General features: G+C 54.6%; 1 protein-coding gene across 2 annotated transcripts in view; it reads left to right on the plus strand.

Moving 5' to 3' along the window:
- Nucleotides 1-14,082, plus strand: part of PLCG1 (phospholipase C gamma 1) — a 35,060-nt gene that overhangs the window by 1,596 nt on the left and 19,382 nt on the right. The gene's annotated exons all lie outside the window — the stretch shown is intronic.

The following is a 14,082-nucleotide window of genomic DNA, read 5'->3' on the forward strand; positions in this document are numbered from 1 at the left end:
CTCAAGAGCTTGGCCTCAGAAAAGCCGACCTCAGTGCCTTGTGTCGGGTTCTCTTCCAGAGCACACAGCCATTCTGGGAGTCTAGCCCTTTGTGCCCTAAGTCCTATGTCCCATGGCTGCAAGGAGCCAGGAGTGGCTACTTTTAATATCCTGCCTTTTTGCCTTCGCAGGCCTGGGCTTGGGTGCTTTTGCAAAGGAGAGAGTTGGGGGATTTTGCAAAACCCCAGATCTTTCAGAGTGTTATTCCACTGAATGTGTGCCAAACGCGTGCCTCTCCTGCGGCCGGATGGGCACCCAGCTCTGCCCTCCATCCTCCCACCTCCAAGTGTGAGAGATGATGTGTCTGCAACCCCAGTCTGTGGGTTGCTTCCTGCAAGGATCCCCAGAGACTGGTGTTAGACACAGCCAGGCTCAGAACTAGGTCCATTGGAGTAGGAGGGGGATCAGGAAGTGACACCCCCAAGGGAAGGTCCTACAGACCTCTTTGGGTATGGTGTACTTGCATGTAGATGGTTGAGGAGATTAGGTGGAAGGAAGGTCTTGTGGTGAGGCAGCCGTCCTCAACTACAAACTCCAGATCTGACACAGCTGTTGAACTTTGAAATTGCAGCTGCCTTCCTAGATGCCCCCATCAGCCCTGTCAGTCATTGGGAGCAAATTTTAGTATTTGAGAGACTGGATTCCAAAGTGGAGGAAGGACAGACACTGCAGAGAGCTGAGATGGTCCTGGGAACATCATCCAGGCATCAGACTCCAGGCATGGCCCCTTCCTTCTTTCTGTGGTGCTCCCTATGCTCTCCTGAATTGGTGGCATTGGCTGGAGGTTCCCAGATAAAGATCTCCTGGGTAACAGGCTGCATTTCAGACCATGCATGTGACCAGCAGGCAGTAAGTGCAACATAGTGGTTGAAGACAGGGCTGGATTTGAAGCGCATATATAGTTGTGTATCCCTCTGGTCAGCTACTTATGTTTTCTGAGACTTACTTTCTGCACCTGTAATATGGGAGTAATAATATATCCACTATATGTGGTTACTCTGGGGGTTAAATGAGAAAATTGAGGTAAAACATCTAGTACAGTCCCTGACACATTGTAAATGTTTAATAGGTGGAGCAGTTAATAATAACAGTAATAAACCATGACTGCTCTCCTAGGCCCTGGACTGGAAATACATGGCCGTAGAAGAGGGTGAGCGTGCAGGAAGGGAAGACAGGACCCAGTTCACATTTCTCTTAGATCACTGCCCGGAAAAGGGAGGAAATGGTTTTGTTTTGCCCCGACCCATCTGCTCCTCACTTACCTACCATGTAGAACAGTGTGTAGAGTTTTAAGTATAAGGAGATTTGCACACCTGACTCCTGGGTGTGACTCTTGTAAGTTGGAGCCTGTACAGAAGGTAGGGGTATGGAGGCAAGAGGGTGGAGGTGGGAATGCAGAGGGTGTGATGACCCCAGCCCCCTCTGGTGGGTCGGCCAGAGAGGTACAGATCAGTGATCTCATCAGTTAGCTGGGATTTGAGAGGCTTGGAGCATGGGCAAAGGATGCAGAAGGGGCCCTGGCCCTTTGATTTTGGAGGCCCGAATTGAGGAGTCTGAGTGAGAAGGCTAGTAGATGCTTGTGTGTTCAGACATATTAAATGTCTGAGCCTCCCACTGAAGCTGCCCCACTGCTGCCCATTCCTGGGTGCAGCTCGTTGGTGGGTTCTGAGCCCTGCAGCCCCCTCTGCACGCTCTGAGGAAGGTTGGACTGCCGTCGAGGTCTCTTGCCTCCTGGCCCCTTAGCCAGATGCCTCAAGCATCTGGCCTTTTTCTGCTGACCATGCCAGGCTGCCAAGCGGTGCCTGTAGCCTGGCCAAAGAAAGAGACACTTCCGGGATCCTCAGGGTGTGCGTGGCCCTGAGGAGAGGCGGGTTCAGTGAATGGCACAGTTCTCACGTACCGGACCTCGTTCCAGCCTCTGTGCCCTCCCACTTTACCTCTCACTTGTGAAATGGGGCTGCATGTGCTCATTTCTGGGGTGGGAGTTTGGCTCAAAAGAGGGGTAGGAAGGTGCCTTGGTGCCGGTTGTCACGGTGGTGTGACAGGAACCAGGTAGATGTTTGGCTTTTTATGTTACAGACACTGAGTACAAAGCAGTACAGACTTCCTGCTGAGTGCTACAGAGACTTCTCATCATGTTTTCTTGGCTGAGCCTCACAGGGGCCCTGGGGGGTGGTCCAGAGTCCCATCCCACTTTACAGATGAGGCAGTGGAGATGTGGGAAGGAATGATGCCACGGCTGAGAGTGCCGCTGTGTGATGGCCTCAGCTGGCCCCAGCTCTCCAGCCAGTGTTGGGCCGGCAGTCTGAGCTCTTGGGTTGTGCTGTGAGTTGGCCTCGGGCCCCCATCCTTGTGGTCTTGTGTTGCTGCTCTGAGGAGGCTGTACCTTACAGACATCCTCAACTTCTCTATGCCCTGGCTTCACACTTTTCCTTCTAGGGTGAGGTGTTCAGTCAAGGCTCACCATAGGCCCGGTGGCCTGGTGGTGGCTCCGTGAAGGGCTCTGAGTGTGGGCCAGGCATGCCCGTGGGGACTGTCAGAGCTCCAGGCTCTCGTCTTTGCTCCTTCCATTGATACCCTTCTAGACCCCAGGCTTCCTCAGGTGGTGAATGAAAACAGGCCCTTGCCCTCAGGGAAGCTGAAGCCGCAGCGACAATACCGAGTGATAATACCTTTGATGATGGGAGGTGGGAAGGGGCAGAAGAAAGCAAACCGCCTGGACAAGGTGGTCAGACTCAGATGAGGTGACGCTGACACCAGCTGTCTGAAGTCTGACACCTGTGGCTGTCAGACTGCTGAGGAGGTAGACCAAGAGGCCAGCTCTGAAGGCTGGGCCCTAAGTGCCTGAGGAGGGCAGGCCTGTGTCATCGGGGATTTTCTTTGTGCTGGCTGCTTGCTCCCCATGGGAGAGGGGCGAGAGCACGTGTCCGGATCTCCAGAGCTAGCCGTCCTCGCCCGTGTGTTTCCTGTCTGACTGTAGTTTTTCCAGGGGAAGTCAGACCTCTTAGTGTTTCCTCAGCACCCCAGGCTTGCCCTGATGTGTGGGTTTCCAGACCAGCCCGGCCAGGCCGCCCTGTCCAGCTGGGGCCTTTTCTTTCCTGTGAACTGAGGAAAGGAGCCTACTTCACAGATGTCTGGAAGAGCTGACTACACCAGCGCTGGGGCCCCCAGCACCTCCAGCTTGCGTGCGTGTGCGTGCGTGCTCAGGCATATGAACCCAGATGCACAGGCTTGAGTTGCTGGTTAGAGATCTTGGCCACTAGCTTTGTTTTGGGTAGCCTGTTGGAATGAGGGGCATTTGTTTGGTCAGTAAATATTGCTGAATGCCTCCTATTTGACTGGTACTGAGGATTCAAAAGATAAGACATGATTTTTGCCGTTGAGGAACTCCCAGACTCTTGGAAGAGACAGGGTTGGGAATGTGTAATTATAACCCTGGGTATGCTGTACCATGATACAGGTCTGTGCTGAGAGCCTTGTGAGAACAGAGTTCTGCTCAGCAAGTGGAAGGCAGGGGTGAGAGGAGAGAGCCAGGAAAGCTTCACTGTGGAAGTGACTTGTGAACTCGGCCTTAAATTATTGAAGAACTTGTCTCTGCCCCAAGTGAGGCTCTGGGGATCACTGGGGCAGGCTTGGGGATGCTTTCTGTGCTGCAAAGCGTCGGGACAGCGTAGAAAGGGCCATGGTGCGTTGTGCTCTGTCCTGTGGGCAGCAGCCATCGCCAGAGGCTGAAGTGGGACTGTCTTGTGTTTGTCTGGGAGAGTCTGAGGAGGGAGGCCAGTGAGCCGCTGCAGTTTGCAGGAGAGAGCTGGTGAGCACGGCATGGCCTCCTCACTGAGGCTGACAGACGCAGCGGTGATGGAGGGGAAGGGGTGGGTCTGGAGGGAGGAGGCAGTGGAGCCATGATAGCTTAGCTTTTGGGCTGTGAACTCAGACTGCCTGGGTTAAAATCCTGTTGTGCAGCTTACTTGCTCTGTGATCTTGAGTGTGTGACTTGATCTCTCTGGGCTCCTCACCTACAAGAGAGGGATAGTAACAAACTACATTTTTCTCGTAAGGGTTTTGTGAGGATTAGGTGAGAATCTGTAAAATGTTTCACATCCAGTGTGGTGCCGTGTAAGTGCCTCATGCATGGGCGCTCTGACAAGGAGGAAGGTGAAGATTAAGTTCTCTGGGAGGACCTGTTGAATTAAGGAGGCTGGTGCTTGGCCACCAAGCCCTTTGATTCCGAGAGGAGGAGCCCCACCTAGCCTCTTTCTCGAATCTCTCAGCAGCCTCTCTGTCGTCAGGGCTCTTTTCTGCTGCTGACTTTTACAGGGTGTCAAAGCAGTTGGCTGGGAATAGCTGCTTTGGTATCACATGGAGGTATCAGATTGTCCTATTTCTAAGAACCTCACCCAGAGAAACGCTATCTGAGCACATTGGTGGGAGACCCCTGTCTTCCAGAAAGTGCCTTAATGCCACCACCTCGGTGTGCTAGGGACTGCCTCTGCCTCTCCAGGCGCCGTCCATGTCGATCTCCATTATCTCATAGCATCTCTTTCCACTCTGCCCTTTCCTCTGGCATGTGGCTTCAGGGAGGCCAGAGATGGCTAATTTGGAGGGAGGAAGTGAGGCCTGTTGTAGCAAAGGCCTGATATTGGGGGAATTGGAGACTCTTTCCCCCCCTCTCCCCTCCCTCTCTTAGACCTGGAGAAGTCAGAGGGTACTTTGAGGAGAGTCCTAGGAGATGTGAAAGTGGGATGGGAGGAGGGGAATGTTCTGGAACTTGGGGCAGAGTGCTTTGTTCAGAGAAACATAGCGCCGGGCTTCCCGGAGTGGAGTAGGGGGTGGAGATCTTCCAGAGCAGCTCTGACAGGTGATAAGACTCTAGGCAGAGCTGAGGGTGAGGAGTGGCCTCCAGCAACTGTGGCCAGGATCAGTGGGCTTTGGGTTTGAGTCTCAGCTCTTCCTGTGACCTTGGCACAAGTTACTTAAACCTATCTGAAACTGATCTTTAGCCATAAAGATAACTCCTCCCTTACAGAGCTGTATGTTAACGCTGGTCAAACTAGATCGCGTATGAGTTGAGAGATCTTAACGTGAGAGTGCTCGGCACAGCACGTGGCACCTGTGGTGCTTCATAACTATTTGTTTTCTTTGCTTTCACCGTAACTAACTCCAGAGCTCCAGTTCTTTCTGCCACCAAGCCAGCCACCGTGGCTGCCCTGACAGCCTGGGCTAGAGGGCTGTTTCCTCCTCTTGTTTGTTCCTCCCTGGGTCTGTACACAGAGGTAGGGGCAGGAGAAAAATTGGGTATTTGAACGGTGTGTTGGAGTTACCCGAGCATTTTCTCATCCGTCGCCTTGTCTGAGCAACACTGCAGCTCCGAGGCTGGAGGCGGTGGGAGTGCCAGGCTCTGTCTTCTACATGAGGAAACTGAGACCCCAAGGCTGAGGTCACCCAGCAAGTTCATGGCAGCCTGGGATTTCTGATTTCCACTACACTGCTCAGTTTGTTCCTCCATGCTGGAGAAAACGACAATAAGGTGGATGCTCTCTAGGAGCAGGGATGTTTTTCCTTTTTTTATGTGGACAGAGCTGTCTGATCCCTATTCCGCCCCTGGCCAGATGTGCCATTTGACCCACCCAGACGTCCATCTGTGGACACGCTGTACTCGGTGCCTTCATTGAGACCCTGTGCCGCTCTCATCATGCCTCAGCCCCCACCGAGATACTTCCCTCACTGGCAGGGGTGCAGGCAGCAGAAGAGCCTGACCTGAGTTGCTCTCATTGTTATGGTGGCAACCGAACCGAACTTCTGCCGGGGAGAAGGGAGCCTGGGGACCCCGTGCTCTAGGTGCCTGAGAAGGGCCTTTTGAGGGCCCTGATGACAGGCTGAGGCATGTGCGTTCGTCTGTATGTTCCCTTATCCATCCCATGTTTGTGGTGGGCACACTGAACCGGACAGTCGTGACCATTCCAGCCTCTGACTTGTTCACTGTGACAGTAGATCTCTGGCCTAGTGTGCTTTCCATATCACCATAGCTAGTCTTTCCTAAAGAGGAAAAGAAAAGAAAAGAAAAAAGAAGGCCTGGAACAGCTTTCTCGGGGCCCTGTGGCACACTGAACAAGTGAGACACCACTTGTGCCACCCTGGCTCAGGACTGGCATTTGCCGATGTTCCGAGCACTGTGGGTCTAGCGGTGAACACAAAGGCTAAGGCACATACAGCCAGACAGAAAAAATAGTTCTGGGGTCCGGTGAGTTAAGGAAGCAAGCCTGAGGCTCCTGTCAGTCGAGGGTGGAGGACTGCTGTGTTATCTCAGTGGCTGACAGCAGGCCCCTCTCGCCCTCAGGCTGCGTGTGCGAGTTCTGACAAGCCACTCCACTGTCTCCAGAGAGAAACTCTGGGCAGATGAGGTCCACGAGGGATTTGGAGAAAGGAGGCTGGGGCAGAATTAATTTCTGTGACTTGGGCACAGGGCACAGAGAGGTGGCCCTGCTGGCGTGGCAGAGTAGATTGCTGCCTGGGCGGGTCAGGAGGCTGCCTTGGTTGGGGTCTTGGAAACAGGACTGTGTGTTCAGACTTGGAGGTGTATGTGCCCTTGCCCAGTTTTCTGTCCACCTTCACCCCGATGCTTGTGCCCCTGCTGGAGCTGCCCCCAGGCCTAGTCTGCTGTGGCCACAGCTTCCTCTGTCACCCCAGAGTTAGAGCCTCTCATTAGAGCTGGTGTGCTGGGGCCTCCAGAGGGAGTGGGGACTGGCTGCCTCTAGAGAACCCCTCAGGGCCAGAGGAGAGGGAAGAAGTGTGTGTGGGGTGGTTCTTGGGTTCCCCAGGGCTGGGGAAGAGGCGGTGGGGACGCGGTGGGGGTGGTTGCTTTGGGGGAGGCTGAGGTCCCAGGAGATGCAGCCTGAAGGAAGAGTCTTGGCTTGCTTCCTGCCTCAGCTCTTGACGTTCTCCCTCTCCTCTTTGAAAGGCTAGTTCCTTTTGAGGAGGTGCTTGGCTAGCCTTCGAGAGGCTGCAGTGGCTGAGTGCCCAAGCCCAAGTACTAGCTCTCTGCCCCTCGTCACCTCCTAGGAGCTGGGCCCATCCTGGGGGAGGCAGGGAGGGCTCCTTTTTATAGCCCACATGTAGGCTTTTTGTATAGGCCCTGCTGCTTCCTTCCGGGCCCTTCCCGGTGTTGGCGGGTAGCCCTGGCTTCAGCAAGACTCAGGATGTAGAATAAATGGGGCGGGGCTTTCTCCTGCAGGAGACTGGCACCTCCCTTGCTGAGCCAGGCCTGGCACAGAGCAGCCCCGGGGTTGGGAAGCAAGAAAAGGGGGTGACCCAGTCCTTGATCCTGGGAAGCTCGAGATCTGGACTGCAGAAAATCATGACAGCTCAGAGCTGGCAGGGACAGTTGTGCCTAAAGTGCTGTAGGCTGAGTGGCCTGCCCCCGTGGGCCCCTCCCCCGCTGGCTGGTGTGCGGCCTCGGTTAGAGGACCTGTGCTAGGCTCTGAGGTGCCTGGGAGCGAGGCGTGGGCACGTTGAGGAGCGAGTGGTCTGACCAAAGCTCTAGGCCTTGGCGATGGACAGCTGGCCAGGCTGATGAGGGGTTGGGCCACGGAGAGTTTGACCACTTGTTTGTGTGAGATCTAATTCTAACTCAGCAGGGGTGGGCCTTTCACAGTGGGGTTGTCTTCCTGTTTTCTTGAACACCTGGGGATCTGGCTGAGCTGAAATGTCCTGAGGGAAGCGGTTGCCCCCCAGGCCCCAGTGTCCTTGGCTCGGCCTTGCCTGTGGTGGGGAGTAGGGCGTTGACCATGCTGGGACTCTGGTTGCCAAGCTGTGGGTGTGTGGTGGGTGAATTCTAACCCCATGGGATTGAGTGACTTCAACCTCAGGTCCAGAGAGTGTGGACCCAGAGTTCACGGAGTGACTAACCCTAGGAAGGAGGAGAGAAGTTGGCCACACATCCCAGAGGCTTCTCCGCCTACTCAAGGGGCAGGAGGTCAGCTGGGAGGTTGGGCAGCAGCATGGGCAGGGGGGATGGATCCGTCTTAGGCGCTGCAGACCACTCCCCCTAAACAACTTCATTTATTTGGAGGTGGCTCTCCTCTTCCTCCCTTCGTCACTTCCTTGACCCACAATAATAATTGAGTGTAATATGCCTATGTTCCCTTGTCAGTTTCTACCTGGGACTGTGGCCTTTTTTGGGAGCTCTTAGCATATCCACCAAGGAGGTTAGGAAACATAGGATGTGTCACTTTGTCAGGAGTTACTCAAGGCCTCTTGAGGCCAGCAGTACCCAATGTAGAGAGAATCCCCTCCAGTGAGAACACCTGATGCCCAGCCTGTTCCCGTGAGGCTGTCCTGATCCCTGGCCTGAGAACTGGCCCCTACTGGAATGGGAGGCTCTGAAGGCTGGGGTGGGAGGCAAGGAGGCAGCTATCTGTGCTGGATGAGGAGAGACCTGGAGCTGTCTTAAGGCATGGGACTAGGGAATTAAAATCAGGAAGGGGAAGTCTCAGGGTAGCCACCCCTCTCAGTAGGGAAGGTGATTTCGAAGAATCTGAGCTGGGCTTCCTGGAGAGGCAGTGAGTGGGTGTTCCCTGCCACCTTGGAGGGAGATCAGAGACTAGATCACACACTGGGGACTTGGCCCTGCCAGGAAGCAAGAGGAGGACAGGAGAGTGGCATGGCTTGGGCTGGCATGGCCCAAAGGGAGTGTCCAGATGCTGAGGAGAGCCTGGGCTAGCAGCTCGAAAACGGGAGAGCCGGATTGGTGTGCAGGAGAGGCTGTTGAGTGAACAGGCCTGTGACTTAATGACCCTTTTCATTGTTTAGAACGTCTCCAACCTCCTAGTCAGGGTTGACTCTGTTGGAGGTTAAAGGGCTGATCCCACATCTCTCCCTAAGAAAAAGGAGGGCCATGGTGGCAGTGATACAGAAACCAGAGAGGCAGGCAGCCAGGGCCCGGGTTGGGAGATGGCATGGGAGTCAGCAAGCACCATAGGAGAAGGCCTCTGCTGTCCTCCTTCCACCTCTCCTCCCATTTCAGCCCTGATCACTCGACCCCCAACCAGAGGCCCCTATTGGTTCCTTTCGGAAGGGAGGTCCCAGACTTTTTTCCATCCATTTCCTGCTAGGCACTGGGCCATTGATGCCGCCAGACATGGTCCATGCGCTCAAGGAGCTTACACTCCAATGGAGAAGACAGTCTGTCAGAGCCTTAAAATACACAAATGGTGCCCATTCATGTAGGCACTTGGTAAATATGATTGTGAATGGTATAAATAAAGCCGGTAGGACTTGTTCAGGGGTTAGATTGGAGGACGGTGAGAGAAAAGATGTTAAGGGTGATTCTGAAGTGTCTAGTTTATGCACCTGTTTGGAGGTGATGCTGCTAGCGGACCCAAGGGGTGTGGCAAGAGGCCTGGTGAGAGAAGGCCATGTGTTTGGTTTTGAGGGGTTGACTTCGAGGTGAACAGGTGGAGACCTCAGGTAGGTAGTTGGATTGAAGGTTCTTAGGCTTAGGAGTCAAGGACTAGGCTAGAGCTGTGCTTGTGAACTATCTGATGTTGGTAATCTAAGCTCTGGTGTGGATGACACTGACTGGGGACAGGGAGAGCATCAGAGAGGAGAGGCCCTTGGCCTGGGCCTGGTTGGAGGCCGGCGTGTAGTAGGGATAGGCCTGGAGTCCGGGAAGAAGCAGGAGACCCAGGAGAGGTCAAGGGCAGAGCTTCCATTGGGAGGGTGGGTGTGATCAACCTTGCTGGTTGCCCTCAGGGTCAGGAAAGAGGAGGCCAGAAAAGTGACTTAGGCTTAGTATTCTGGTTCTCGATGTGTCTGAATACACCATGAGGGGCATTTCATTGGGCCTTTCAAGATCCTGGATGCTCTGGTTCCTGACCCTGCTGGACCCTCAGCCTCTCTCCTGTGGGCCACCAAGAAAGAACGCGGGCAGCACCAGCCTGCAGGGAAGGCAGAGGTCAGCGTGCACAGGGCTGCTGGGGGAGTCACCTGGGCTCGGGCAGGAAAGTTGGAGCAAGCGCCTGGTCCTTGCTGTGCTTGCCCCAACCTTCCCTCCCCTCTCACCCACTCTAACTCTAAACACCCCTTTCCCCAAACAACCAAACTGTTGTATCGCTGATGCCTTTGGCTTTTGTGATCTAACACCCCCTACCTTCCCCTCCTTCCCAACCAGCAGCAACCGAAACTCCCCAAGTCCACCTGCTGACTTTCTCTGCTCTTGGCGCTGCAGGCGTTTCCCTGTTGTTCCACTCTTTGCAGGACCTTGTAGTTATCTGCTTCCCCATCTGTTTCCTCCACCAGGCAGGGGCTTTCTCAAGGGCAGGAACTGCAGTGCCTTATTGATCTCTGTTTACCCAGGACCCACCCCAGGGCCTGACAGGGAGTAGATACAGGCCTAATACACATTTGATCGGAGGTGGAGTGGGGAGATGAAATGAATGGATAAACCCAGGAGACTGCTGCTCATCTCTCTCCCAGCTTGGAGTTCCCTGGGTGGGGCCTCTTTGCCCTTCCTTCCTTTGGGGCTGAGGCATGCTGTTCCCACCTCTGGAATGGGTGGGATTAGTCTTGCATCCTAGGGAACAAGGCCGCACGCCTGGACGGTGTGAAGGCTCGCTGTGGCTGCCCTGCTTTTTCTCTGCAAACCCAGTGTCAGGGGTGGCCGCTGCTGTGGGGTCACTCCAGAGGGTCTCAGTTCTACCACGAACCATGTGACCATGACAGGACCCTCTGGGGCTTTCATTTCCTCACTACTCCTAATAGAAGATTCACCTAGACTCTAGACTCCAGATGATTCATGAACTGGCGAGGATCCTTTACAGCTGTGGCCTGAAGCAGTTAGTACACAGAGGTGCAGGGTCCCATGTGGGAGGAACCCATGGAGCCCCATCCAGCTGTCAGAATGGCCTTTTCCTGTTTATCAAGGTGGGAGAGGGGCTGGCTGCTCTTCTCGTCAGGTGTTTGGGGAACAGTGATGGATGAAGTCCCAGCGGGGAGCAGGTGCTGAGCTCTGCCCTGGGTGTTCCCTGTACTCCAGGGTTTGGCTAGGGCTTATATCCTGGGAAGGCGGTCGGGTCGCCTCTCCCCTGCTGGTCTGATCTGAAGGCACTGCTGCATGGGAATGGGACAGATAAGCCCCAGCCTCAGCTTCCCTTGGCTGCATGACCCTGCGACTCTGGGTCTTCAAGCCGGGATCCTTGTCCCCTGTAAAATGGAGGGTGAGAGCTACTCAGCCCTCTGCTCTCGTAAGAACTAGGAGCTGCTCCTGACTGTTTCTGTTGAGAAGTGGCAGGGGGAAGGTTACAGCCTCGGAACAAAGGGGAAGGGAACTCTCACTCCTTCCAGTCCTTGGGCAGGAGGCGGTCAGCACGGAAGCCCCTGGCGTCCCAGGCCCTGGCTCATGTGCTCAGGTTCTGTCCTATCTCCTCCTCAGCCACGTCCTTCCTTCCCCTTCTGAACTGTGAGGCTCTGTCATAGCTGTCTGTTCCCAGATGGTCCAGGAGCCCTGGGTGCAGAGCCCCTCTGCCTCTGGCTCACTGTGTGGGGCGGCAGAGGCGCAGGGCCGGGAATCAGCCAGTTGGCGGTACTTCCTTTTCTCCATCTTGGCATCCTTTGGGGGAGAAAGCTCAGTTCCATTTGTGCTCCCTCAGGCCCTGGGTGTGTAGTTCCTTTGGAGGGTGATGCAGGAGGTGGCTGACTTGAGGGGTGGGGGCTGGGCATGGCCCATCTGTTTGGCCCAGGCTGTGTGTCTCCGGAGATGTGACTGATGAGGGACTTCTGGGAAGATGTGCACAACTCTCCTGACCCCGGGACCTCTTTTGAATCTCCTAGGGACTTTGGCTTAGAGCCAAGCAGAGCATGGTGCTCAGGGAGCCCTGCCTCTTCTGTTCTGTTTTCCCCAAAGTGCCATTAGCTTCCCCTGTCTCCTACCAGCTCCAAGAACTTTTGTACAAGAACCTCCCAGTGTTTTCGGACTGCTCTGACCCCCAGGGGCCACGTCCCTCCCAACTGTGCCTAGTCTCTCATTTCTGTCCCATGGTCACCTCACTAACCATTGCATTTGCAAATCTGTTGTAGCTCCTCAACCTTTACTGCCCCACCATACCACCTCTTCCAGGAAGTCATCCCTGATACCATCTTTGAGCATCTGTGCTCTGAAGTCTAACTTCCAGTTCATTCCTGCTTTCAGGTACTCTGTAAACATGTTGAAGCCTCGCCAGGGACCTACCTGGGTTTGGAGAATGGAGAGAAGAGGCAGATGTGGTTTCTTCCTTGTGGAGCTCACAGGCCAGTGGCCTCAACACCGGGAGGCACTAGACAGAGTTGGGGAGCACCAAGTATGCCACTGAACTTGGCCTGAAGGAAACTAAGTGGGAAGGTGGGCCTGGCACAGGCAGAGGCTCAGAGTTAGGAGGAGCGTTGGGAGCTGATGTGGGGCTGGCGTCTGTGGGTCTCATGGCCTTGCCTGGCCCTGGACCCTTTTAAGGAGGGCTGGGTTTCTTCCACCTTCCTCCGGCACACTCTGCAGGGCTGGGTATCCACATCCCATAGGTGAGGCAGTGGAACCTTGAGTGGAAGGGACCTGTCCAGGTAATAATTCATTTACCTCTTTCAGGTTCTCTGGATTTTTTTAAAAGCTTTCATACTTATCATGAATTAGAATTTTTTTAAGTTGCAAAATGCATTTACGTTCATTTTTATATGGTTGGTTTCTATTGCAGTTTACAGCAGTTAACCTATACACTTTTTAAAGGAAAAACTGTCTTAAGAGAAGTATTTCAATGAATGCATGTTTCATGTCCAAAAATTTGTGATATGTGCTGTTTCCTTTTTTGGTGTGGTGGTGGCGGTGGTAGTGTATCTGGTAGTGTATCTTCATCATTTGGGGGTTTAGTTTTCAGTATGTCCTCCTGCCCCTTTCTAGTAAAATCACTTTCCTAACTCATATCTCATTGACATCTCTCAGGGACTCCAGGAGTGGTGGTCCCATTTTGTAGATGAGGAGAGTGAGGCTCCCGGTGGGGCCATGTCTCCTCCCCGCCTTGCCAGTGCTTTTGCTCGGGATTCTTCTCTGTACGTCCTCCTTGCCTGATGTGTGGCTAAGAGCCAGTGGGTTTGGGGGATCTCTCTGGTGTAGAGCCATTTGGAAAGTGGCTTTGTTGAGTGCAGGGGCTGCTAGGACACAGGTTCCTGACCACGAAGCTTCCGTGTAACTTAGGGTCTTGGATCTGGTGCTTTGGCTTCGTCTCCACCTTCCAGGGCCTGCCATGGTCAGGGCAGGACTGACTGGCTCTCACAGGCCGGGCTCACTAAGGAGCCCTGAAGAAGGCTTGGTGACCTGCTCTTGCCACCACCCCCTTTTTCTTCCCTGGATTTCCTGTTCTGGGGCTCTGCCTGGTTGACAGGAACACTGCACCTGTGCACATTCCCACAGTGGATGTCCCCATGCACTGGCCAGGAGGCAGGCTGGTGGGGGACTCGTGGCTTGGCCTGATGTCTGAGATGGGTGGGGAGCAGGTTTCTGAGACAGGAAGCAGGCCTGCCTTCAGAGAAGCCTAGCACAGACAGGTCCTCTGTGGTCATTGTCCTCTGTCGCTTCCCAGGCTCCAGACTGGCTGCCTGCTGTTCAGTGTGTCCCCTTCATGGCGGCCTCCCCTCTCCCCATGCAGTGGAATGGGTGCTGTCCCTGGGTGGGGCCTGCTCTCTGAAGGATGTGTCTGAGCCGGCCCTGGGAGGGCAACAGCAGCTGCACAGCTCCCTGAGAGCTTAGCAGCGATTCTGTACTCAGAGGAGGAAACTGAGGCTCTGAAACGGGAAGTGACTGCGTTACTGGATTGTCCTGAAGGCAGTTGCTCTCCAGGGCTGCAGGACCCAGGTTCTCCGCTTTGAGTAACTGCTGGCCTCTAGTCTCTGAGTCCTCAGACTGGGAGTCTATACTTGGGCCCAGAGAGAAGGGAAGGGTCTGTGCTTTTGCAAAGTCAGTCTGAGGCACTCTCCTTCAGTGCTGAGAGCTGGGCCCTGCCCCAGGCAGCAAGCAAGTTTCTTCAC

This window comes from Vicugna pacos, chromosome 19 (genome assembly GCF_048564905.1).
Source record: "Vicugna pacos chromosome 19, VicPac4, whole genome shotgun sequence".
Lineage (NCBI taxonomy): Eukaryota > Metazoa > Chordata > Mammalia > Artiodactyla > Camelidae > Vicugna > Vicugna pacos.